This window comes from Ambystoma mexicanum, chromosome 7q (genome assembly GCF_040938575.1).
Source record: "Ambystoma mexicanum isolate Mex_15411 chromosome 7q, UKY_AmexF1_1, whole genome shotgun sequence".
NCBI lineage: Eukaryota > Metazoa > Chordata > Amphibia > Caudata > Ambystomatidae > Ambystoma > Ambystoma mexicanum.
In genome coordinates, this window is record NC_090941.1 from 28,833,403 (window position 1) to 28,861,034 (window position 27,632).

A 27,632-nucleotide genomic window follows, 5' to 3' on the forward strand; every position below is an offset into this window, starting at 1 on the left:
CTTCAGAAACCACATATACTCAGCTACATACACAAATTTTATGCTTCCGAAAACAGAAGTGTGGCAAATACTGCTGATGTAGATATAAAAACACATAGTCTGGCTAAGCCTTGGTACAGCTGCATCCAGAAAAGGAGTGCTGAAATCCTACCAAGACATAGAAACAATGGCCAGAAATTATCCGAGCAGCCAGGACATTTTAAAAAACAATTTATAAGACACATACTACCCAAACAGAAGTACTGCTTTGGAAAACATGTGTCTTTACCACATAGCACAAAACTACTCCTACAAAAATAATGTCAAACCAGATGAAAACATTGGAAAATACGTGTCTCAGCTTGTGAAAGAAGCCTTGTCAAACTTACCAAACCCAGCCTAATTAATCTAATACATTTTTCATTTAAAACTCTTCAACATAGAGAACTTTATTACATGACCGTACTGCCACTTTTTAAACCATAGAGAAAAGAAGAAGATTTATAAGGTAACTATGACTCATTTGAAGCTGCATTCAATGCAAATGAAAGCAGTATAAAAAATGTCAATTTAAAGCAATACAAAAACATGTTGGACAATGAACACCAACAAGAGGAAGAAGTTCAAGTACAACTTGATGAAGACACAACAGGTTTAAATGTCTACAACATAAGAGTTACTTTACACCGACTACTGTTCCTTTCAGTAGAACACCAAAACAAATTAGAGTACTACAAACTATCAGCAGACGCTGCCATTGAAGTACAGAGAATTCTGAAACAAATGAAAATGCTCCTAATAGATGAGGTAAGAATGGTTTCCAACCTAATGTTGGCTTTAATTCACCTCATATTGCAAGAATTTCTTAAAAAGACTATGAAGAAATCTTTGGAGGAAACACGTTATTGTTTTTGGAGATCTTCTACAATTAACACCAGTGAAAGGTAAACATATTTTTAAAACCTTAGGACACAAATAGTGTCACAACACACTTGGCAGCATAGGAAATGTAAATTTCTGGCAACATTTCCAATACAGAGAACTTACTCAAAACATGCATCGGTCTGCAGACCTCACCTATGCTAACATTTTAAAAAGCATTAGAACTGGTCTTCTTTCTAAAGATGCACAATCCATCCCAAACAGTAGACTCATCCATGAGCTATATGGGTGTAAGACATCTGCTCCTGATATTATGGAACAATTAGAACAACAAAAGTAAATGCATGTCCTTAGTGCCAACCCTATCATGCTGAACACAATTCAATGAGACATATTAACTCCACAGACAACCTGGAAGTGCACGGCATGAAACTCTCTATTGGTCAACAAGCAACAGCACGATAAAATAGCTTTGAAACTATTTATCTCCAACACAGCTGGTTTGGAGAAAATGTTAATGTTGTGTTTAAACTGAAGAGTAATTATGAAACGTAACATTGATGTGGAGCAAGGTTTAGTCAATGGAGCAATTGGTACAGTTGTTGGCTTCCAGACATATCCACATAACCACAACATTCAGTTTGTCATCATCCACATTGACAAACTTTCAGAAGTTAAAAGGTATCAGATGCTGAACAGCACAACTCTTTCTTTCAAAGACATGTTTGTATGCAGAGAACACTTCTCTTTGTTTTGTATAGGAATGACTACCCACCCTCCCTCAAACTGAATGTAGTGGAGATAGACCCCCTCCCCACATACCGAACGTAGTTAACTTGGCGGGGTGATTACTTACTCTAAATGGTTTAAAAAGTAAAATGATAGTGCTTTATAGGACAACACTTTAAGGGATGATTTAATTATGGAGTCAGAATAACATAAACAGTAGAGGATGTGTCAGGTAGTATATGTTCTGATATATTATCAAAGAATCTAAATCTAAATTAGCACAGGTCCCAAGTTTTAGGCAAATTTGCGAGGGTCAGGCATTTCATAATGAGGGCAGCCATTTTAGGTTTTGTGACGTGATCAGGCACTTTAAAAAGGATACTTGGTTGAGCAGACAAATTGGTCGCTTTGTGCTAACTCACTCTGACCTCACTGGACAGTTTTTTTATGAAGGGTTCATCCAGAGGATAAGGGAGGGGGTTAGGAGTGAGCAGAACCAGTTTAGACTAGGCGCGAGTGGCAGATGGGCCAGTCGAGTGGCAGAGAGGTCAACCAATCACAAAGTAGTAATAGGTACAGCGCATTGATCATGTCAAATGAGTTAACAAATCAGAGATAGGAAGGGTTGTCTTTGTGACCAAACCATTAGCCCACCTCCCTAGAACTGTATATAAGGCTGAGAAAACTTAACAATTTGAGCAGAGTTCCTGAGGTGTCCAAGATGTATGTTGTGTATCGCCTGCTGTAAGAAAATAAATGGATGACTTCTGAAACCTGCCTCAGTCTCCTGCTTGCTTCAGTGCCTCTTCCTGATCCTAAGAGATGTCAAAGACCAGCAGATGGGGGTGTTGCGATCCCAGTGAAAACTTGGCGAGGCAGCCTGGATGCTTAAGATGACGTTAAGATGACATCTCTTCAAGCCCAAAGATCCTGGAGAGATAGATAAGCTATGCTGTGGGGGTCTGGGAGAGGGGATAGGTAGGGGCAAACTGCAGATGCCCACACCCCAGTAAAGGAAGGGATCTCCCAGAACCCTAGCAGCATGGCAGAAGACATTGGCACTAGGACAGAGAAGGGGACTATTTATTTTTGGAAAATTTCCAAGAATAATTATTTCAGAGTCTTTTTTTCTGAAAACTTCCAAAAATGTAGAATTGAGTGAAAATATGATTAAGTCACTCATGCGGAACCCCTCTAAGAAAAATATTTTGAAATTATTTGTTGACAGTCTTTTCAGACACAAGATTTACCAATTGTAGGGAATGCCCTTAATATTTTCTTTTTAAAAAGTCATATTTTTTTAGGTAAAATATAAGTAGTTTAAAAGGGGTAACAAAAAAAGCTTTAAAGAGTGTTAGAAGAAGTTTGAACCCATAGCCCCATAGCGGGATACTAGGAGACAGTCCCACTTAAAGGTGGTTCCAAAGGGGTTAACTTACTTTCCAATCGGAGCAATTTTTAGAAGGCAAGAACATGTCTTAGAAGAAGACTGTTAGAGGAAAATATATGTGGCTGGCCAAGTGTGTTTGTTGTCTGTTTTGTTTATGTGTTATGTTTCATGTCACATGTGTTCACTGTACATTTTTGTTTATGATTTAAGACAAGAGAATGCATTTTTAGTTGATTTACAAATGTGGCAATAAGCCAGGAATTTAAAGGCAATTAAATAGGAACAAGAATGAGATAAACATATATTGTAGATCAAAGTAAACAAATAGGAACAAGAATGAAATAAACATATATTGTAGATCAAAGTAAACAGATTTGCATTGTTTTTATTGTGATAAAAACAAAACTTAGTGACATAAATGAAAACACTTGGAAGAAACTGCCTCCCTTTAAGCCTTTATAAGAAATTAAAGCCCAGCAACTCTGGAGTTAATTTCTAGATTTGCTAACACTAGATACAGCGGTTTAGGATATGCACCCCATACGACAAAAAACTGTGTTCATTTTGATGGAAATAAGTAGCTGAAAGAGAATGCTGGAAATGGAGTTTCCAAAAAGAAAAGAAAAACAAATAAAATGATAAATGCAAGTGCGCAGACATCTAAAAAAGCTCTGTGATTGAGAAATGCCAGCAGACAGGTTAAAACCGTTATATTTATAATGTTAACATTTTTAAGGGCTTGAAAAATGTCCAACGATATAAAACACAAAAAACACAAACAAAATGGTTCCTTTAGGAGCCACCTTTCACAGTTGAAAAATAGAAGTAACAAAAAAAGTTACAGGTGTCATGCACCGTGGTGCATGGCGACTGTGGGTGAGATGGAAGGTGGGCTGCCACCATTGAATGTTCCTGCACGCATCTTAAGTTTCCTGTGTGATGGTCTAGTGTTTGCCTCCTATTGACTGGAGTCGCCGGATTTGTTCAATTCCTTCCGGAGGCTCCAGTGCGTTGCAACTGCAGTATTTTTCGGACTGCTACTCCAACGCTTAGAATTCTCACTTTCCTGAGTTTTCTGTTTCCGTTCGCCTACGCAAACGTTTCCATCTCATTTGTTCGAGTACTATTCTTGCTTTTTTTCTTTCTTTCTTACTTCTCGCTTCCTTTTCTTTTTCCGTCAGGCTTTCCTTCCTCTACTACTCCGTCCGGTGCTCTTCCCACTTTCTGCCCCAGTTATTCTCTGTGTTTCGCACAGTGCTCCTCTGTACTTTTATCCTTACCTCCGGTGCTTACCTACCTAGAACCGAGACATCTTGCTGATTGATTTCTCGTTTTCCTCCACCTTTGACATCCCATCCTGCCAGCAGAATCTGCTCCGACATCACCAACATCCACAGAGCACCAGAACCATCTCTTTTGGGGTTTTTTGCCGTGCCGGCTTTTTCCCCTTCTGGCTGTCCTGGAGGGGGCTCTATGTCATATATCTTGTGACTGTGGCTACAGCTTCCTTCCGTGGCACGCCCAGCATAACTGGAACATCTCAGTGCCTGGATTAAGAACGAAAAAGACACCTATCTTACGGATACCTCAGATACAGGTGAGAGAGCAACCAGAGATTCTGGGGAAAACAAGGGTAGTTGTGACAGATTGCAACGCCAAAGTTCTCTCATGGCTACAGCAGAGCAAATACAGGAGCTTGTAGCCGCAGTGCAGGCTCTCTCTGTAAAGATGCAACAGCACAAAACCGAAAATACGATACTGCACCAACTGCTAACCACAAGAGAAAGGCCCCCTGCAGAATTGCCACCTATGGGGCTATCCTGTGGGAAGTATGATGGTACACCCAGAAGGTTAAAGGTATTCCTTGATACCTGTACTAATCATTTCACGTTCAGATCTACTGCTTATACTTCAGATAACCCTCAACTGGGATTCCTTATTTCCAATCTAATAGGAAATGCTCTTGCATGGGCTACACTCTTAGTTACAGGAGCTAGTCCACTGTTACAAGACTATGGGAATTTCGTAGCCCAGCTTAAACAGACATTTGAACGACCCGAGATATCCTATACAGCTTGCGAAGACCTGCTGGACATAAGACAAGGTACCTCTGACTTATTGTCTTATATTTCCTCATTCAAACAATTATCAACTGAAGCCGGATGGCCTGAGCAGGCACAGTTAACTATTTTCAGAAGAGGACTTAAATAAGAGATTAAAGATGAACTAGCCAGGCCTCCCAGACACGCTACCCTTTTGGATTTATTAACATCTGCATTACAGATTGAACACCGGATATCTGAACGTTGAACCCAGAGACGGAATCACCAGTTACCCTTCTCCAGTCCTGGTTTCCCTACGCACTCTCACCCGTAACACCGAAAGAAGAACCTATGCGGATAGGACTAGCCTGAGGCCCCCTTACATCAGAGGAATGAGGACGACGTCGGACTCTAGGATTGTGTGCCTATTGTGGTTCCGATAAGCACATGTTGAAAGAATGCACAGAAATACCTCTTAGACAATCGCAAAATGAAAGACCTTGGTCCTAGGAGGGATGAGATACTGAGGTGAACCATCCAGTCGCTAGGTCACTCTAGCAGTTAGTTCTTCAACCTCTTACGAAGATGCAAGACTCATGGTCATCTCTGTGGTAATACAGAGTGGTAATTGGAAGATGGAGGCCTTGGCCCTTCTGGATTGTGGATCGTTTGTGGACACTAATTGAGCAGACAAAATGGGACTCCGTCGTGTGCAAAAAATTGAAGGACAAAAGGTGGAAGGGGTTGATGGCACCCCCCTCAGCTCTAGTCCCATCACACATACCACCGAAGAGCTACAAGTTACAATCCTACAACATATAAAGCATATTGTCTTCGACATCATTCGGTCTGCCCATTTTCCCCTGATATTGGACATAACCTGGTTGAGGAAACATAACCCTCGTATAGCTTGGGAGCACAATCAGATGTTTTTTTTTCAGTCTGAGTTCTGTAAGGAACACTGTCTCAAATAACCAACATACACAAAAATTCAAACTCTTTCCTCCGGACAAGAGGACTTCCTGTGGATACATAACATTCCCAGAGAACTACACTCCTACAGGCAGGTGTTTGTGGAACAAATACCTCAAGAACTGCCCCTTCACAGACCCGAGGATTGTACCATTGTATTGATTCCGGGTGCTCTTGTTCCTTTCAGAAGGATATTCTCATTATCATCCTCAGAAAAACAGGTCTTAAGAACATGCTTGGATACCCACCTCACTAATGGCCTCATAAGACCCTCTTGATCTCCGGCTGGGGCACCTCTGTTTTTCATCCCTATGAGAGATACTTCTGAGCTCCGACCATGCATCGATTATAGAGGTCTCAACAAGGTGACAGTCCGGGATCGCTATCCCGTGTCTCTAATCACTGAAATCATCGAAGCAGTGAAAGGTGCTACAGCGTTCTCTAAATTGGACTTCCGCAGCGCATACCATCTTTTGCGGGTCCAAGAGGGAGACAAATGGAAAACAGCCTTTCTAAATCCTTTTGGTTTATTTGAATACAGGGTCATGCCTTTTGGACCAGCAAATGCCCCTGCTATCTTCGAACTATTCATGGACCAAGTGTTTTCCTACATGCTTTTGTTGTCAGTCATTGTATACCTAGATGACATTCTAGTCTTCTCCTCTAACATTCAGGAACATAAGACACATCTAGTTGATGTCATGCAGAGGCTTCGATGCAACAAGTAGCTGGCCAAACCAGAAAAATTTCTATTCCATTTGTCATCAGTAGCTTACTTGGGTTTTATCCTCTCTCAAGGAGGAGTACAAATGGACAGAAAGAAAGTCGCTGCTATACTCGATTGGCCCACACCTACTTCAGTGAAGGAAGTACAACGCTTTCTTGGTTTGGTGAATTTCTGTCGCCGATTCATCCCAAAATTCTCAGGTGTGGTATTACCCATAAACTCTCTCTTGAAGAAGTCAGTTAGACCTTTCTTTTGGTCCCCACAAGCTCAAGAAAGCTTTGATAAACTCAAAGAGCTATTTTGTACAGCACCAGTGCTAAGACAACCAGACCAATCAAAATCGTTCATTTTAGAGACAGATGCTTCGGCCTCAGCAATAGGTGCAGTTCTGCTACAACAACACCAGGAATTAGAACATCCAGTGGCCTATCTATCCAGAACTCTCAGTCAAAGTCAATATAATTATTCCGTAATTGAGAAGGAGCTCCTCACCATGAAAGTGGCCTGAGAAGAATGGAGACATCTGCTGCAAGGCGGTCGGTTTCCTTTTCTCATCCGTACGGACCACAGCAATCTCAGAGAAATACAGTCTTCATGCCACACACTCCATACCATTCTACATGAACATCATCAAATGCAAGTTTTCAGCCAATCCACAGTGCTCAGCTTACACCTTCAGCCAATGGATCCATAAGTCCCCCAAAACCCATACACTCTGCCTCCTGAAACACATAGCCATAGTCATAGCCATCTGTAGTCCTCTTAGCAAACAAAGCTTCTGACAGAATCTCACCTTATATACCGCACCCAGGAAACCTGACAGGCTAATCCCCTGGGCTGCACAGTCCCATTTCCATGCCTGGCATCCTCAAAAGACCCAGATGTGGCACGTGCTGTCCATGGACTGCCACAGCGTCCGTGGACATATCGTCCAATTGAAGGGGGCGGGGAGGGATATTAAACACAATGTAAGTTATTTAATCTTTAGTGGTGGCTCTTAGAATAACCTTTATTTTCAGTTCTGATTTTTTGGGGGGCTTTTTAGTTTACTTAGAAATCTTTTCACATGCACTCCACATCATTTTTACAGGATCATTCTGAGTGCATTTTAAATGTTTTGGAGAAAGATTTAATTACCAAAATCATTGATGTGCACCATCTGCACAATGTACTCGTTTGCAAAAGATGACATCCCAACACCATTTAAAAATGAACATACCCCTTTGTTTACAATGCACCTTCCTCCTTCTTGTTGGGGACAAAACACATTGGTGCGTCTTCATACTGCCATAGCAGGCATATGTGAAAAGATAATCTTTCCACAGAAAAATAGTTCCATTAGTGCTTGCAGCATATGTATCAAAGCAATCTGCAAAGATAGTGCACTGATGTAGCCCAAACTATATCCTCCACAATGTACCACAATGAAATCTGGACATTGAAAATGAGATATGTTTTTGTAATATGCAAATAAACTCACCCACATATGGCAAGGCACACCATACCAAGAAAACCTCCACTCCCTCCAATCCAATGTTAGCAGAAAGGCCACACATTTCTGTGTACCTTTTCAGATTCAGCATCGAAGAATCTCCCACCATCCACACAGTAAGCCTTCTTATAACAACAACCACAGCCATCTTCTCTACACACAGCAATGAAAGGAACTGCTACCATCCCTTCCTACAAATCACAACCAGAACACATCACTAGCTAATCCTCTCAGTCTCATTTCCATGCCAGCCATGCTTAAAATACCTGGATGTGACTACCATGCTGTCTGCGGACCCCGTAACACAGAGCAGCACTTCTTCCCTTTCCACTTTAATCTTTGTAGCACTCCCTCATTGGCTATTTCCAAGTAGCCACACACAAATCCACCAATCACATCCATAAACTATAAATCTAACTCTGTCATATTAGTTCAACACTTCAGATATACTGCTGAACTCTCAGCGTATGTTTCCTGTTTCTTACAAGCACCTGCATCAAAAACTGCTATACAAATCTCCAAGACTTCTATTTGCAGATTCAACTACATCTGCATTTATCAAGACAAAGTACAAGTATGCTTATATTTGTTAAATTATATTTCCAACTCCTTTACAAATGCATGTAAAGAGGATTCCTGCCACTTACCCTACATTAACCTACTCAATAATCATACTCTATTTTGTCCCATCTCCTGACATCAAGTGGCAGTTACTTAGAATGCTTGCTGGTTACACAGTTTTCTTTTAATGAGCATTTTCATCACAGTTTAAAAATACATATTTGCAATTCCAGCAGCACGTTCTGTGTCCTTTTTGTGAAAGAAAAGAAAATCACATGTAAAACATTTTATACAGCATGTTTAAATGAGAGATCCTGGGGGTCATTGCGAGGTTGGAGGTAACCATGGCTCTATTAGCGCCATGGTTGACTCCAAAACCTCACCGACTCCGCCCTGGTGAATGGAGCTATTACTGCCCCATTCCAAAGTTGGCCGGGGCGGTAATTCCCCATTCACCAGGGCCCTTCCCCATTCCCATTTGAGCCCCCAGAGGGCTCAATGGGAATGGGGAAGGCGCTAATAACGGTACCGCAAATCTCACAATCCAAAGTGAAAGCGAACACTGCAAATAGTATGTTGCTAAAGCATGGCGTTTACATGGAATGAAAAATTGCAAAATGTAATGCGTTTAAAAATATTTATTTCAGCACCAGCACCACTCCAAGTACAACTAATAAATGCATGTATACATTTACAACAGTACTGTAATTTCTAAAAAATAAATGAAAGAAAATGGAAACAATTTGTGTAACATTATGAAATAACTCTCAGTGGCAATAGTTTTAATGTTGACGCACATGCATACTTGCTAACATTCCCCTTTCTAATTTGTATGTGCTTATTGGCTCCTACATTTTTCTCTGCATCCTGGCACTTGCAGTGCACCTTTTCTCAATCAAAAGGTGCAACCACAACTCCCACAATACAAACAAAAGAACAATTATTTAATAAGCATCTATACATTGGAATGCATCACATTGGCAACTATGCATACACTGACAACATGGTAAACTTTCAGACAAGTGCCACTTAAAAGTGTTGTACAAATGTTTTCCATCTCCACTTCTTTTGTTATGAAAAAGTTACACACAGTGCTGCTATAAATCCACAAAACCATTTTTCAACTTTCATGTACAGCCTCCCAAAAACGACAGCTTTTAAAACACTCTGCATTTTCCATTTTACATTGTATAGGCATTCCTATCATGGGACCAATAGCCCCATTACCAACATAGCCGGTGCTCCTGTGTCCCCATTACCATAGAGTCCTATGGGACTCCACAGGAATAGGGACTAACATTTTCTGGCACCTGACTTTCCAGGCCAACAGGACTTGTAATGTCCTGCTGGCATCGGGAATCTAGGTGCCCAAACATGATTAGGAATCTGGTGGCACCCATCTGCAGCACTGGCAGAGTTAGCACCATACTCATAAGGCGGCCCACTTTTATTAAGTCTTCTTTCCAACAACTCCTCCTACAGTCATAAATAATGTCTTCTTGCACTAAAATTGCTTCAGCATTACCATATATAGCCACTAATATTCTTTGTTCACAACTGCAGTGAACAACACACTCCAGGAAAACAACAACCTGAAGAAAACAATTCTTTACAACCTACAAACTAAGTGCATTACTGTAGTAGTATTCTTTCTGTTACTCATACAGTATAGTTTTGCCGCATAGTAGCCTACAACATTCCTTTCAAATCAACAATTATTTGGCTGTTGCTCACTACACCTCAAAATGTACACTCTTACTATTCTCAGCTAAACACCATTATTATAACACCCACTATTATACTGAAAATATCATAATGTCCTCAAATATTCATTCACACTACCACGCTCTTTCACACTAACCCAAGCCCTTCACACATCTACACACAAAGCTACTCGTACAACCTTCCCAACAACAACTATCAACCCATTACATAATCAGACAGCCCTCTATTTATGGCTGCCATCATATTCACACACTCATTCACAATACACACATACATAATCCACAAAGTTCAAACCCACCCTTTTCTTTTTTTCCAACTGACAGAACAGAATGCCTACTAAAAAGCAACTCCATTGAAAACAAAGAAAGAATCGAGCAGATAAAATAAAAGCATGCCAAATACTCATTCACCTCTAGCAGAATGTATAGCAATTATTCAAACAAAACTGCTAATTCGATCAGTGAACAAAACTAAATCAGCAACCACTAAAGAAACTAGGGTCCCTCTTTCAAAAAACAAAAACTAAAAAACAATAAAGAAGAAAACTGCTAATAACCCTAGCACTATATCTAACAATGTTAACGTAGCCACAGTGAAGGATTCCTAAAATATAATTTTACAAAAAATGTTCCACCGCAGAGTACTTCACAATCTTCTGAAAACAGCTGAAAAGACAGACTCTACCTTTAAAAATGACCGCAGAAGACTTGTCCTGGAAGCTCCAATCGACGGCACAATTCTGCTGAAAAGAGAATTGTTTATATTAATTTTAAACAGAAGGAAACCACTAACAAAATGAATTAGTAAATTACAAAAAGTACGTATAAACATGCGCAATGTCAACATAGATGCTTACCATTTCAAACTTCTGTGAAGGTGAATGGATTCACACAAGCAGCACATAACCATATATCAATGAAGAGGCTTATAAACAAGAACAGAAAAACCCAATTGCCATACATAGTAACGGCCAAGGGTATAAATTGCTAGAAAACACCATTACGGCACAAGAAACCCTTATCGAAAACACATCCCCAACAAACTTTCAATCAACTGTCCCTTTCACCCAACCCATACGTCCAGTCTACAAATGGTCATGCAGCTCAATGTGTAATGCACGCCAAAAATCCTTCCAATCTTGATGACAATTCCTCAATCACTATGTGAAAGTGATAGACAAAATTAGAATAAAAACTCTACAAACCATAGACTCCTGTGCAGTGCGCACATACACTGGACTGCAAGGACATTCATTAGCCTGCATTTCGGGAACTGCTTGCAAAATCACCTTACACCACATAAAAATGTTAGGAACAGACCATTTCACTATACAGAGGGGCCAATTCATAGAATTCGGCGCACAAGTGGCGCACGCGGCTGGCGCACAGTGTGCGCGTGCGGTAGTCTGCGCCAGCCGCGTGCGCCGAAACACATTTCCGCGCACAGCGTATTCATGGATTCCAGCCACCAAAACCAGCCGTGGCGCACAGTGGCGCAGCGACCTTGCAGCAGCGCCAGTTACGCCCCCAAGAACGCCTTCCGCGCAGGGAAAAGCCATCAAAATCCCCAATCCAGCGCAAAGGGCTGCGCTAACCCTGTACCAGCACGGCAAGCGGGCTACGTGTATTCCAGGGGTTCGCGGGAAGTTTCACACGCGATTTCAGCAGGGTACGTGTATTTCAGGGGTGCGCGGGAAGTTCCACACGCGAATAGCCTGGGCGCGTGTATTTCAGGGGTGCGCGGGAAGTTCCACACGCGAATAGCCTGGGCGCGTGTATTTCAGGGGTTCGCGGGAAGTTTCACACGCGATTTCAGCAGGGTACGTGTATTTCAGGGGTGCGCGGGAAGTTCCACACGCGAATAGCCTGGGCGCGTGTATTTCAGGGGTGCGCGGGAAGTTCCACACGCGAATAGCCTGGGCGTGTGTATTTCAGGGGTGCGCGGGAAGTTCCACACGTGAATAGCCTGCGCGCGTGTATTGCAGGGGTGCGCGGCAAGTTCCACACGCGAATAGCCTGGGCGCGTGTATTTCAGGGGTTCGCGGGAAGTTTCACACGCGATTTCAGCAGGGTACGTGTATTTCAGGGGTGCGCGGGAAGTTCCACACGCGAATAGCCTGGGCGCGTGTATTTCAGGGGTGCGCGGGAAGTTCCACACGCGAATAGCCTGGGCGCGTGTATTTCAGGGGTGCGCGGGAAGTTCCACACGCGAATAGCCTGGGCGCGCGTATTTCAGGGGTGCGCGGGAAGTTCCACACGCGAATAGCCTGGGCGCGTGTATTACAGGGGTGCGCGGGAAGTTCCACACGCGAATAGCCTGGGTGCGTGTATTTCAGGGGTGCGCGGGAATTTCCACACGCGAATAGCCTGGGCGCGTGTATTCCAGGGGTTCGCGGGAAGTTTCACACGCGATTTCAGCAGGGTACGTGTATTTCAGGGGTGCGCGGGAAGTTCCACACGCGAATAGCCTGGGCGCGTGTATTTCAGGGGTTCGCGGGAATTTCCACACGCGAATAGCCTGGCCGCGTGTATTCCAGGGGTTCGCGGGAAGTTTCACACGCGATTTCAGCAGGGTACGTGTATTTCAGGGGTGCGCGGGAAGTTCCACACGCGAATAGCCTGGGCGCGTGTATTTCAGGGGTTCGCAGGAATTTCCACACGCGAATAGCCTGGGCGCGTGTATTTCAGGGGTTCGCGGGAAGTTTCACACGCGATTTCAGCAGGGTACGTGTATTTCAGGGGTGCGCGGGAAGTTCCACACACGAATAGCCTGGGCGCGTGTATTTCAGGGGTGCGCGGGAAGTTCCACACGCGAATAGCCTGGGCGCGTGTATTTCAGGGGTTCGCGGGAAGTTTCACACGCGATTTCAGCAGGGTACGTGTATTTCAGGGGTGCGCGGGAAGTTCCACACGCGAATAGCCTGGGCGCGTGTATTTCAGGGGTGCGCGGGTAGTTCCACACGCGATTGGCCGGGGTACGTGTGTTCCGGGGTCCCGTGAACTTTCACACGCGATTGGTTGGGATCCACGTGTGTACTGTCATCACGTGCAATGAGGGATACTCCCTCGCACGTCACGTCACAGACGCGCTCACGCGCTGAGGGCCTTTGGTCCAATGAAAATGCGTATGCGTGCAGACGCGCTTACGCGCTAAGGGCCTTTCCTCGAATTACACGCTGACGTGCAGAATTTTCACGTGCCAAATCACTCCGTATCAAGCTGGCCACGCGTAAGCACACGGAAGACCACGCTCCTGCCCAGAAGGCCGAACTACTGCCCCCCAGAGCCCCGAGCACGCTCCCACCTGCCATCTGCTGCTGCCTGACTGCCTGCTGCCCACGTGCCCTGCCATTTGCTGCCTGCACATCAGCCAGGGGTGCTGTTGGTGTGACCACCCCTGCTGGAACCAAAGACTCCCGACTGGGATTCCATCGCTCCACAGCCCAGCCCCAGGACCCAGTTGCCCACCCACTCCTGCCTCTGGGGTTGTCATGTCGGGGCAAACTCCATCTGTGACCACTGACAACCCCCGGCCAGAGAGGCAGAGGGGCACCAGCTTCAGTGCCACCGAAGTTGGTGTCCTGGTGGAGCAAGTCCTGGGGCAGTATGATGCCCTCTTCGGAAGTTGCCGCGCCGACAAGGAAGGACGGACTCGGATCTGGACTGACATCGTGACTGCCATCAACGCGGAGGGGGTGGCAGTCCGCGACTTCCAACATGTCAAGAAGCGCTGGGAGGACTTCAGGTCCAGGACCCTGACCAAGGCCCGGCGCCTCTTGAAGGCAGCGGATGGCAAGGGGCGCCGGGGCCACTTGTCGGAAGAACAGATGAGAGTCCTGGAACACATATCCCCAGCGCTCCACGTCCAAGTCCTTGAGAGGCAGACCCGTCTGGAGTCGAGCGGTGAAGGTACATGCATCCTGATTGTGAGCAGTGCGTGTGGTGATTGTTCAGTAGTGTGCAGGTTGCACATCTGTTTGTATGGGGTCGAGTATGGGTGCGGGTGTACAGGGCCGTGGGGCTGACACATGCGAGGGCTGTAATGTGTGAGACATGGATGGTGCCTGTGTGTGTGGGCTTGCATGCCAAATGCAGTTGTGTGGGCACACAAGTTTGTATGAATGTGTATGTGAGTAGACATGTCCGTGATGTCACGCATGCATGTTGTTTTCAGCTGATTGTATCAGCGCTGTGTACATGTGCATGTGTGTGTATTTGACAAGGGTGCAACAGTGATGCAACATGGATGCATGTGACAGCGGTATGTGGAAGCCTGATGGGCAGATGTGACATGGATGCCCGTCTGAACACTGCGACACTTAGCAGAGGTGTACACATGCATGCAAGTGTGGTGGTGTGTGTACATGTGTGGTGCACTTCCTGTGTTGCATGTGATGTCTGGCTCACCTTTGGCTGCTGATGCTGTTGTATGTGTATGGATGGTGTTGGCAGTTGCAACATGGCTGTGGTATGGCTCGTGTGTGCAAGTTGTAATGACATGTGTGTTGGGGATTGTGATGACATGTCAGAGGTTTGCCAATGCCACTCATGTACAACTGTCATGTGTGTATGTGTACATTGTACAGTGCCCTGATGCCTGTGTTTTGTTTCTCCCTGTCTGCAGCGTCAACTGATGAAGAGGGCGGAGAAGGTGCTGTGGAGCACAGCGGCGGGGATCCCACCGCCAGCCGGAGACGCAAGGCCCGGCTCCCCTCCCAGGTTGTCATCTCGTCGGGGAGTGAGGAGTCCGGTGCCGCGTCCCAGGCCGCAGCTGCCGGGGGGAGGTCCAAGAGGCGGAGGTTGCAGTTGGACTCCTCGGCAGCAGAAGGGGCAGCTGGGACCCCACAGGGCCCAACGGGGGAAGATGGCACAGAGTCATCCAGGTTGGTGGGGGGTTTGGTGGAGGAGGAGGCCGTGCAAGCACCGGAGACGGGGTCTGGGGGTGGGGATCCCACTGGTGCTAGTGGTGCAGTGCAGGACCAGGGACAGGAGGCAGCACAGGCCGCCGCGGAGGTGCCTGTGCGCAATCCTGTCCCTGATCCTGTCCCTGCATCATCTTGCACCAGCAGGGATGCCCATGTCCAGACCAGTTTTCAGGCAGGGGATGAGCTGACGTCAACTGGCCTTCCTCTGCCTGCGGACGTGGCTATCCAGGCCCGGGTTGAGCCTGTCCTGGCTGGAGTGGCGTTGCGTCAACGGGCCATGCGAGGTGACCTGCAGTCTTTTCATGAAGAGACTGCAGGTCATCTCGAATGGCTCGTTGACCACGTCAGCCTGCTGGGACAGGTCACCCAGGCCGGATTCCTCCGTCTGATGGGGCTTGCCACGACCCCCTCCTCAGCTGGACCCCCTACGCGCCAGTCGTCCTCTGTGCCATCTTCCCACCCATCAGTCACCTGGGTGCCCTGTGGAGCTGCCTCTGACGGTGCGGCCAGGCTGGTGGAGGAGGCATCCCTGCCACAGTCGGGAGTCGGACGTCCAGCAGGGGTGGCCACGTCAACGACTGCACCCCAGCCGGCGGAGGATGTGCAGGCAGCAGGAGGCAGTGCAGGGGCAGAGGCACAGCAGCAGCAGCACCATGGTGGGAGCCATGAAGGCTCGGGGCCTTCGACATCGGAGGGGCAGGCATCGGCCGGAGGGCAGGAGGACCCAGGACAAAAAGTGTCTTCCGTGTGGCAGCGGTTGGGCCACGCCATAGATGCGGAGCGGCAGCGGGCGGAAGAGGCACGGCTCTCAATGGTCAGGGCGGAGAACTCCATGCAGAGGGCCCTGAGGCGGGTCGAGTGCCTCGAGGCAATCCGCAGGGCTTTGGAGGTGGACACGTCGACGGCCCTGCGGACCCTCGGGGCCATGGAGGAGGACCGCCTCCGGGACATTGAGGAGGAGTTCGATGATGCCCTGGCCCGGCACATCCAGAAGTGAGCCGTGGAACTAGCCCGCTGCCCTTGTACATAGTTATGTAGGTAGTGTTAAGTTTCATTTTTGTTTTTATTTCATTTGGACCTTTTGGACATTGGCCACATTTTTGTATATAGTTTTTTTTATTAGTTAGTGTAGTTAGTTAGGTTTCCTTTATTTTGTTGGGATGATGGACCCTGGCTTCTTGCATTGTACATAGTTGTGGACTTGTACATACTTTCTTTTTTGACATTATCCATGGATCAATGGCTTATAATTTTTTTTTCACATTGGATTTTGTTTGGTGGACATTGACTTTGTACTACATTACTTTGGATTTCTATATTCTTTAATTTTTTTCTTTTTTTGAACGGACATGCTTCTTTTCATTTTTTTCCATTCACATTTCTGTTTCTTCATTTTTGTTTCTATTCATCTTTCCTTTAATACATTATTTATTTGTTGCACTTCAATGTGTGGTGTCTCATTGTTTTCATGCATTTCATGTTATGTGTTTAGAGAATCACTGACACCCATTGGGTGTATGTGAGGGACATGTGTTTGTTTTGGAACTTGCAATTGGTGTTCTGTGATGTAATTGCAGAATATGAGTGGGTGGATGCAATACTCGGGTGGGTGTTTTGCATTTGGGGGCTGACCATAGAGACCAGGGATCTGGACTGTGATGACATGTTGGGTGGGGAACATGAGTTGGACATGGGTGGGGGCCTGCTGGAGGCTGCCCCTGGTGGCTGGGGGTTGGGGGTGGTGGGAGACATGGGTGGGGGCCTGGTGGAGGGTTCCCCTGGATGCTGGGGGGTGGGGGTGCAGGGGGACATGTGTGGGGGCCTGGTGGAGGGTGCCCCTGCACTGCTGGGGGGTGGGGGTGGTGGGAGACATGTGTGGGGGTCTGGTGGAGGGTGCCCCTGGATGCTGGGGGGTGAGGGTGCAGGGGGACATGTGTGGGGGCCTGGTGGAGGGTGCCCCTGGATGCTGGGGGGTGGGGGTGGTGGGAGACATGTGTGGGGGCCTGGTGGAGGGTGCCCCTGCACTGCTGGGGGGTGGGGGTGCAGGGGGACATGAGTGGGGGCCTGTTTGAGGCTGCCCCTGCACTGGTGGGGGGTGGGGGTGGGGGGAGACATGGGTGGGGGCCTGCTGGAGGCTGCCCCTGGTGGCTGGGGGTGCAGGGGGACATGCGTTGGTGGGCAGTAGTGCTAGTTGATATGTGGGTTGGCTGGTGGGCATGGCCATGGTGGATGGGGTGCCTGCAGGACATGTGCTGGGTAGGCCCCTGTGGTGTGAGCCACCTGCAGGGGCCGTGGAGGGTGTGGAGGGTACACCTGGGAGGACCCACACGTGCAATTCACGTGTGCTACTCCCCGCGCACCCCCGGAATCCACGTACCCCGCTCAATCGCGTGTGGAACTTCCCGCGCACCCCCGAAATACACGTACCCCGCTCAATCGCGTGTGGAACTTCCCGCGCACCCCCGAAATACACGTACCCCGCTCAATCGCGTGTGGAACTTCCCGCGCACCCCTGAAATCCACGTACCCGGCCAACTCGCGTGTGGAACTTCCCGCGCACCCCTGAAATCCACGTACCCGGCCAAATCGCGTGTGGAACTTCCCGCGCACCCCTGGAATCCACGTACCCGGCCAAGTCGCGTGTGGAACTTCCCGCGCACCCCCGAAATCCACGTACCCGGCCAAATCGCGTGTGGAACTTCCTGCGCACCCCTGGAATCCACGTACCCGGCCAAATCGCGTGTGGAACTTCCCGCGCACCCCTGAAATCCACGTACCCGGCCAAATCGCGTGTGGAACTTCCCGCGCACCCCTGGAATCCACGTACCCGGCCAAGTCGCGTGTGGAACTTCCCGCGCACCCCCGAAATCCACGTACCCGGCCAAATCGCGTGTGGAACTTCCCGCGCACCCCTGGAATCCACGTACCCGGCCAAATCGCGTGTGGAACTTCCCGCGCACCCCTGAAATCCACGTACCCGGCCAAATCGCGTGTGGAACTTCCCGCGCACCCCTGGAATCCACGTACCCGGCCAAGTTGCGTGTGGAACTTCCCGCGCACCCCCGAAATCCACCTACCCGGCCAAATCGCGTGTGGAACTTCCCGCGCACCCCTGGAATCCACGTACCCGGCCAAATCACGTGTGGAACTTCCCGCGCACCCCTGGAATCCACGTAGCCGGCCAAATCGCGTGTGGAACTTCCCGCGCACCCCCGAAATACACGTACCCGCCCAAATCGCGTGTGGAACTTCCCGCGCACCCCTGGAATCCACGTACCCGGCCAAATCGCGTGTGGAACTTCCCGCGCACCCCCGTAATACACGTACCCCGCTCATTCGCGTGTGTAACTTCCCGCGCACCCCCGGAATACACGTACCCCGCTCAATCGCGTGTGTCACTTCCCGCACACACCCGGAATACACGTACCCCGCTCAATCGCGTATTTTACTTCCCGCGGCGCCACTTTTTTGATGCGCTGGGACTCTACCGCCTGCCTTCGTGTGGCGGACGTGTTTCAGCTTGTGCGCGGCTTTGGCTGTGCGTGGGTTTGCCCTATTCCATTCCATGAATACGTGTGGTTCGTGTGCGTGTGGGCGTTACCTCTGCTTCCGTGCAGTGCATCCCCAGTTACGTCCTTATTTTCGCGTGTTGTTCCCCATTCCGCGCGTTACGCCCCATGTCCCGCCCACTTTCTGCTGTGTGCGCTGAGGTTGTGCGCTTTCACTGTGCGCGTCGCGCACCGTCGCGCACGCCTTTCGCGATGTTGCAGTGACTTGTGCGCCATGCACGGGTTTGGCGCACATCCCGCGGTGAACACGCGCAGGGACTTCCATGAATCGCACGCGTGCGCGTGCGCCTGTTTTTTTCCGCTTGCGCATGCTTGCGCATGCTTGCGCATGCTTGCGCCTAGATTTTCGGCGCACGTTGGTTCCATGAATCGGCCCCAGAATCTTCTGCAGAGACTGTACTGTGCAAAAACTTCTGCTTTACAACTGCAAGATTTTAATAACATTCTTCTACATGGAACAGCCAAATAACTCTTTCAACAAATAGAACACATCCAAAGTAAATATTTTGGAAGTGAAGATGACTTAGAAAGTTCAGTAAATTTTGAAAACCTTAGCGAAAACCTTACAAACACAAATCTTCTAACAAACACATACAAAAAGGAAATAGCAAAGTTTAAAAAAACATCTGCTGACGTACCAAACCATGTATGTGTGTGTTGTCACAGAACCTTTTATAAAAATAGCACACACATTGTAGATATGACTTACAAAAAAGAGGACAATGAGCAATCCATTTGGTTCCAATTAGCTTTATATCTTATAACAGAAACTAAAGGCAAAATAAGCAGCCCCTCAATATTTTGCAGATACTGCAATACAAAGCGTGGTAATAACCAAATTCCATCATGTGCTGTCACTAATAACTTGGAAATATTCCCAATTCCAAAATCTCTCCAACAGCTTAATTTGTATGAACGCATTATAATCCAAACAGCACACCCATATCAAGCTATAATATGCCTTCAACCCAAAGCAGCCAAATTGCCTCATTCTGAATTATTAAAAGCATTTGCGGCAAAGCAGTATATTTGCCATTAGATGTTTAATGAAAATGTATAAACTTTAGGAGTGCAACAGCCAATAGATCAATCTTTCATTGATTAGCCTACTTAATGGTATACCAACAAAAGACAAAAGAATTTGGTAACAACTAGTAGACATAAACATAAAAGCTTTGAAGAGAACTTAAAATAAAACACCCAAATAATTCAGGATTCATCACCAACTGGCCAATTTGAACGTGTATATCCCATTACTGCAGCCAATATTTTGGATCAGTATACAATTCACTCACTGCACTCCAGCAACACCATAGATGATGCATTAGAAACATTCAAATGTGTCAAGCCAAAGGATCTCCAATCAGCATGTGGGAGAAAAGTGTAGAAGCAAGTTCCTTTCCTCTACTCTTTCCAATAAGAAAAGGAGGAAGATATGATGAAAGATTCACACAAATATCAGCATCAGAAAATTGCACTTTGCAAATGTATTCTGAAGATCCCAGATTCAGACAAAATGTAGAATACATATTCTACCTCCTGTTTGAAAGTGAACTAGGAACTCTATGTTACAGTGTTGCAAACACATTGAAAATAGGTTCACATTTTTTAAACATGTCTGGTACCTAACTGTTTCAGAATCTAAAAGACAAAGATGAGGTTTTGCAGCCAAGTATCAAAAATATCTTGGCAAACATGCACGGTACAAAAGAATACTGGTTCTGATGTCACACTGATGTATCTTGTGTGCTAAGGAACCTTGACCCACCACATAGTTTATTACTTTAAGTTGTGCAGAATATGCATGTGATGACTTGCACAACTTCTTATGCATAACTAGCCAAAATAAAGAAGAAATAGATATAAAAACAACGGGAGAATTCTCTTCTCTTGACCCTGTAAATGTATCATTATACTTTCACCACTGCTTTATTGCCATGCTGCACTTCATCTGTAATAAAAGTATCCCTCCCCTCGGAGAAGTGGAACACTCCTTTTGGAGAAAAGAATAACAATCCACAGAAGCTCCACACATCCACATGCTTTTTTGGATAAAAGATGCTCCTAACTTTGTTCATGACAGTGATGCCACTGTTTTGCAGTTTATTCACAAATACATATCCTGCGACATGCCTTCAGAAACCACATATACTGAGCTACATACACAAATGTTATGCTTCCGAAAACAGAAGTGTGGCAAATACTGCTGATGCAGATATAAAAACACATAGTCTGGCTAAGCCTTGGTACAGCTGCATCCAGAAAAGGAGTGCTGAAATCCTACCAAGACATAGAAACAATAGCCAGAAATTATCCGAGCAGCCAGGACATTTTAAAGAACAATTTATAAGACAAATACTACACAAACAGAAGTACTGCTTTGGAAAACATGTGTCTTTACCACATAGCACAAAACTACTCCTACAAAAATAATGTCAAACCAGATGAAACATTGGAAAATACGTGTCTCAGCTTGTGAAAGAAGCCTTGTCAAACTTACCAAACCCAGCCTAATTAATCTAATACATTTTTCATTTAAAACTCTTCAACATAGAGAACTTTATTACATGACCGTACTGCCACTTTTTAAACCATAGAGAAAAGAAGAAGATTCATAAGGTAACTATGACTCATTTGAAGCTGCATTCAATGCAAATGAAAGCAGTATAAAAAATGTCAATTTCAAGCAATACAAAAACATGTTGGACAATGAACACCAACAAGAGGAAGAAGTTCAAGTACAACTTGATGAAGACACAACAGGTTTAAGGGGCCAATTCATAGAATTCGGCGCACAAGTGGCGCACGCGGCTGGCGCACAGTGTGCGCGTGCGGTAGTCTGCGCCAGCCGCGTGCGCCGAAACACATTCAGGCGCACAGCGTATTCATGGATTCCAACATCCACAACCAGCCGTGGTGCAGAGTGGCGCAGCGACCCTGCAGCAGCGTCAGTTACGCCCCCAAGAACGCCCCTCGCGCAGGGAAAAGCCATCAAAATCCCCAATCCAGCGCAAAGGGCAGCAGCAAACGCAGAGCGGGGAGCGTGTATTTCAGGGGTGTGCGGGTGTTCCCACACGCGATAGGCCTGGGTACGTGTATTACAGGGGTGCGCGAGAAAATCTACACGCGATTGGCCTGGGTACGTGGATTTCAGGGGTGCGCGAGAAATTCTACACGCGATTGGCCTGGGTACGTGTATTACAGGGGTGCGCGAGAAAATCTACACGCGATTGGGCTGGGTACGTGGATTTCAGGGGTGCGCGAGAAATTCTACACGCAATTGGCCTGGGTACGTGTATTACAGGGGTGCGCGAGAAAATCTACACGCGATTGGGCTGGGTACGTGGATTTCAGGGGTGCGCGAGAAATGCTACACGCGATTGGCCTGGGTACGTGGATTTCAGGGGTGCACGAGAAATTCTACACGCGATTGGCCTGGGTACGTGTATTACAGGGGTGCGCGAGAAAATCTACACGCGATTGGCTGGGTGGCTGGGTACTTGGATTTCAGGGGTGCGCGAGAAATGCTACACGCGATTGGCCTGGGTACGTGTATTCCGGGGGTGCGCGAGAAATTCTACACGCGATTGGCCTGGGTACATGTATTACAGGGGTGCGCGAGAAATCCTACACGCGATTGGGCCTGTGCGAGTGGGGCAGTGTATTACGTGGGTGTGCGGGAAGTTGAAGAGGTGAATTGCCAGTGTGGGTCCTCCCAGGTCTCCCCTCTACCCCCTCCACGACCTCTGCAGGCAGCCCACACCACAGGGGACAACCCTGCACCCCTGGTCATGTCCCGCAGGCAGCCCATCCACCATGGGCATGCCCCCCAGCCAAGCCACATGTCCCCTTGCACCCCCACCCCCCAGCACCGTGGGGCACCTGCCAGCAGGCCCCCAACCATGTCCCACTCATGTCCCCTTGCACCCCCACCCCCCAGCACTGTGGGGCACCTGCCAGCAGGCCCCCAACCATGTCCCCTTGCACCCCCACCCCCCAGCAGGCCCCCACTCATGTCCCCCTGCACCCCCACCCCCCAGCACTGTGGGGCACCTGCCAGCAGGCCCCCAACCATTTCCCACTCATGTCCCCTTGCACCCCCACCCCCCAGCACTGTGGGGCACCTGCCAGCAGGCCCCCAACCATGTCCCCTTGCACCCCCACCCCCCAGCAGGCCCCCACTCATGTCCCCTTGCACCCCCACCCCCCAGCACTGTGGGGCACCTGCCAGCAGGCCCCCAACCATGTCCCCTTGCACCCGCACCCCCCAGCAGGCCCCCACTCATGTCCCCTTGCACCCCCACCCCCCAGCAGGCCCCCACTCATGTCCCCCTGCACCCCCACCCCCCAGCACTGTGGGGCACCTGCCCGCAGGCCCCCAACCATGTCCCACTAATGTCCCCTTGCACCCCCTAACCCCCAGCAGGCCCCCACTCATGTCCCCTTGCACCCCCACCCCCCAGCACTGTGGGGCACCTGCCAGCAGGCCCCCAATCATGTCCCACTCATGTCCCCTTGCACCCCCACCCCTCCAGTCACCAGGGGCAGCCTCCACAAGGCCCCCACCCATGTCTCCCACCACCCCCACCCCCCACCACTGTGGGGCACCTGCCAGCAGGCCCCCAACCATGTCTCCCAGCACCCCCACCCCCAGTCACCAGGGGCAGCCTCCACCAGGCCCCCACCCATGTCTCCCACCACCCCCACCCCCCAGTCACCAGGGGCAGCCTCCACAAGGCCCCCACCCATGTCTCCCAACACCCCCACCCCCCAGTCACCAGGGGCAGCCTCCACAAGGCCCCCACCCATGTCTCACACCACCCCCACCCCCCAGTCACCAGGGGCAGCCTCCACCAGGCCCCCACCCATGTCCCCTTGCACCCCCACCCCCCAGCAGGCCCCCACTCATGTCCCCCTGCCCCCAGGTCCTGACGAAACGCAATCATGGCAGTAATGGGCAGCATACCCAGCACAAACACCCAGCCAAGGATTGCATCCACACACATAGTAGATGCAATTACATGATACAACCCCAATGGCAAGTATGTAAATGAACACATGTCCGTCACACACACATTCACAATGGGTGCAAGTGAATGTCAAAACCCATATCATGACATGCATGAAACCAATGAGAAAATACCACAAATGTAAGTAATAAATATATGTATTAAAGATGAAAATGAAGTAAAGAAATAAAACACACAACAATGGGGATGACAAAACAAATGGTCCATGTCCGAGAACTAATAGAAAAAATCAAAAAACAAAGGAATCCAAAAACTAATTTAGTCCAAAGCAAAATAATGGGGGGAAAAAATAAGGAAAAACCATTGCCTCATGGTGAACACAAATATAAATCCAACAAATGTTTTCCAAACATCAAACTATGTACAAGAATATCCCAGGGTCCATGAGCCCAACACCATAAATGAAACCTACTACTACTAACTAATAAAAAAAATATATACAGAAAAGTGGCCATTGTCCGAGCGGTCCAAAAAAAACTTAAAAAATAAAGGAAACCTAACACTAACTAACTAAAGAACTATATACAATGGCAGCGGGCAAGTCCTGCGGCTCACTCTGTGATGTTGCCGGCCAGGGCATCATCGAACTCCATGTCGATGTCCCGGAGGCGGGACTCTGTCCTGGCCCCGAGGTCTCGCAGGGACAACCCCGTGTCCACCTCAAACTCCCTGCGAGCTTCCTCGAGGCACTCAGCCCGCCTCAACGCCCGACGCATGGAGAACTCCGCCCTGACCATGGTGAGCCGCTCCTCTTCCGCCCGCTGCCGCTCCGCACCTATCCGCTGGACCAACTGCTCCCACACGGAAGACACTGCCATCCCAGGGTTCTCCTGCCCTCCGGCTGATGCCAGCCCCTCTGATCTTGATGGCCCCGAGCCATGATGCCTCCCACGTCGAGCCTGCTGCTGCCTCCGACGCCACTGCCTCTGCCAGCACGACGGCATCCAGGCTGATGGAATCCACTGATGCCGCCGTGCACGTGCCCTGCCAGATGATGCCAGCACATCCTCCATCTGCAGGGGGACAGTTGCTGGTGTGTCCACCCCTGCTGGACCTTCGACTCCCGACTGTGGCAGGGATGGGGTCCCCACCGAGCTGGCTGCGTTGGTCAGGGCAGGTCCACAGGGGGCCCTGGTGGCATCTGGGCCGGAAGACGGCATGGAGCACGACTGGCGCATAGCCTCCACAGAGGAGGAGAGGGTCGCCAGAAGGCCACACACATGTAGGAAACCCCCGACCATGGCGGCTCCCAAATGGTTCACGTACGCACGGTGCTCTTCGTGATGATGTGCATGCTCCTCCCGGGAAGCATGCACCTCATCACGAATGCCAGCCGCGCGCAACGCGACACCAATCAGGACCCTCTCCACACGGCCAGGGGTCCCCTCGTCCGCAGGTAGAGGAGTGTCAGATGACATGGACATCTCCCCTACCTGCGGACGGGCCTGGGATGGGGCATCCCTGCTGGTGCATGGTGGTGCAGTCACAGTGTCAGGGACAGTGACATGCACAGGCACCTCCACGGCGACCTGTGCTGCCTCCTGCCCCTGGCCCTGGACTGCACCACTTGCACCAGCGGGGATGCCCCCACCAGGCCCCATGTGTGGCTCAGTAGCGGCCTCCTCCCCCTCTGTGGAAACCACCAACCTGGATGTCTCCACGCCGTCTTCCGCCGGTGCAAGCCCCTGTGGGGGCTCACCCACCCCTTCCGCTGCAGCCGTGGCTGCATCCCCGCCGCTCTGCTCCACAGCGCCTTCTCCGCCCTCTTCTTCACTTGCCACTGTGTAGAGGGAGACATAGAACACAAGCATCAGGGTACTGTACAATGGTCCCCTAGACAGGAAGCAACAGCAGATGAGTGGCACTGTCATACATCACTTCCATCATGTCCCTCCACAACACATGGGTCAGTGCAGGCAAAACACATACAGTAACAGGCATGGCGCATGCTATGGACATTGGCATACATGACCAAGGGACTCATGATTCATACAATGTTGGTTTTAAACTCACATGCATCATGGGTCTTGCCATCACATGCACACACCTCACCGTAGTTCCATCCATCTGGCCTCGTACACCACAGACGCAGTGGATACAAGGATGACTAGGCTGCATCAGTGAATCTGAACATTGTCACAGACATGTGTCATGCATCCATGGCATTTACAAGTCACAGACACGCAGGTCAGACACACACACATGGACACCATACGTGTACATGGGACCAGCACCCATCCCTCACCCCCACCCATGTCCAGGAACAGAGACTGCCATGCTTCCATGTGTCCATTCCGCACAGAGCCCCCCATGTTGCAATAGAACACATGCACCAACCATGTGGTTCACACATCACTGTACTCACATGCCTGACCATGATGTCCCTGCACACACACATACGTACATGGCCTATGTCACACATACAGGCAGGTATCAGACAACCAGCACACTGCAACATGCCCTGTCTCACACAGCAATGCTTGGCCACTTACCGGCCAACTCCAGATGGGTCTGCCTCCGAAGGATCTGGGCGTGGAGCGCTGGGTCTACGCGTTCCAGGACCCTCATCTGGATGTCACTCAGGCGGGCCCGGCTCCCCTCCGCGAGGCGCCGGGCCTTATTGAGGGTCCTGGACCTCAAGTCCTCCCAGCGCTTCTTGATGTGCTTGATGTCGCGGGTTGCCACCCCCTCCGCGTTGATGGCAACCACTACATCGTCCCAGATCCTCTCCCGTCCTTCCTTGTTGGCGCGTGGTCTTCCGAAGAGGGCATCATAATGCCCCAGGACATGCTCCACCAGGACACCAACTTCCTTCTGACTGAAGCTGGTGGCCCTCTGCCTCTCTGGCTGGGGGTCGCCACTGGTCTCAGATGGTGCTTGCCCCGACATGGCGACCCCCGAGGCAGGCGTGGGTGGGCAACTGGGTCCTGGGGCTGGGCTGTGGAGCGATGGTATCCCAGTCGGGAGTCTACTGTTCCAGCAGGGGTGGACACAGCAACTGGACCCCTGCAGATGGCTGATGTGCAGGCACCAAATGGCAGGGCACGGTGGCAGCAGGCAGGCAGGCAGGCAGCAGCAGATGGCACGTGGGAGGCTGCTCGGGGCACTGGGGGGCAGTGATTCTGCCTTCTGGGCAGGAGCGTGGTCTTCCGTGTGTATTCGCGTGGCCAGCTTGATACGGAGTGATTTGGCACGTGAAAAATCTGCACGTCAGCGTGTAATTCGAGGAAAGGCCCTTAGCGCGTAAGCGCGTCTGCACGCCTACGCATTTTCATTGGACCAAAGGCCCTCAGCGCGTGAGCGCGTCTGTGACGTGACGTGCGAGGGTGTATCCCTCATTGCACGTGATGACAGAACACACGTGGATTTCAACCAATCGCGTGTGAAAGTTCACGGCACCCCAGAACACACGTACCCAGGCTAATCGCGTGTGGAACTACCCGCGAACCCGGAAACACACGTACCCAGGCTAATCGCATGTGGAACTACCCGCGCACCCGGAAACACACGTACCCAGGCTAATCGCGTGTGGAACTACCCGCGCACCCGGAAACACACGTACCCAGGCTAATCGCGTGTGGAACTACCCGCGCACCCGGAAACACACGTA